Source organism: Olea europaea, unplaced genomic scaffold (assembly GCF_002742605.1).
Source record: "Olea europaea var. sylvestris unplaced genomic scaffold, O_europaea_v1 scaffold1440, whole genome shotgun sequence".
Lineage (NCBI taxonomy): Eukaryota > Viridiplantae > Streptophyta > Magnoliopsida > Lamiales > Oleaceae > Olea > Olea europaea.
The window spans coordinates 24,373-25,050 of NW_019231941.1; positions in this window are offsets into that span (position 1 = coordinate 24,373).

Sequence of the window (678 nt, forward strand, 5' to 3'; positions counted from 1 at the left end):
GCGCCCTTCTTTTTTGGTTTAGATGATTGACCGAGAGACAAGATTCAAGAAGTAAAATTATTTCTTGGTTCCCGGATTCGGCTCCTAAATATGCTTAGACGCCAAACAAATGGAAGGATGGGAAGGCACGTTGGGCGCAATTTCTTTGAGATTTCCAGAGTGTCGTCGTATAGTAATAGATAAAAACTTGGAACATATTTCAAGATTGTCAATATTACTGTTTTTTCCATCTAATCTGAACTGTGAAAGTACAATAATATTCGTACAATTAATGGATGACAACTTTGTTGATAGTGTATTGGCAAAAAAACTGTTGACTGCAAAAGTAACTTTTTTGTTAAAATTCTTCAATAATATAATGTCATGTGACATTTTGTAAACATAGTTGTCATTCATGTTTGTACACCAAAAACGATTCATGGTCAAATATATTATGCATCATGTATAATAATTTTGAACGCTACAATTATACATCTTAACATTTTTTGTCCTTTTTACGCTATTGTCATGATGTCCAATAGAGATGTCATTTGCATTGAACGAATAGTTTGATACATGGTTATTGAAGAAAAAGGGTGAATCTTATTTGTGCCTTGTTGGGTTCCATTAAAATCAAATTTTGGAAAAATGTGTTTTGAAATAGGTTTTTTTTTTTTTTTTTTTTTTGGGATTTGTGGT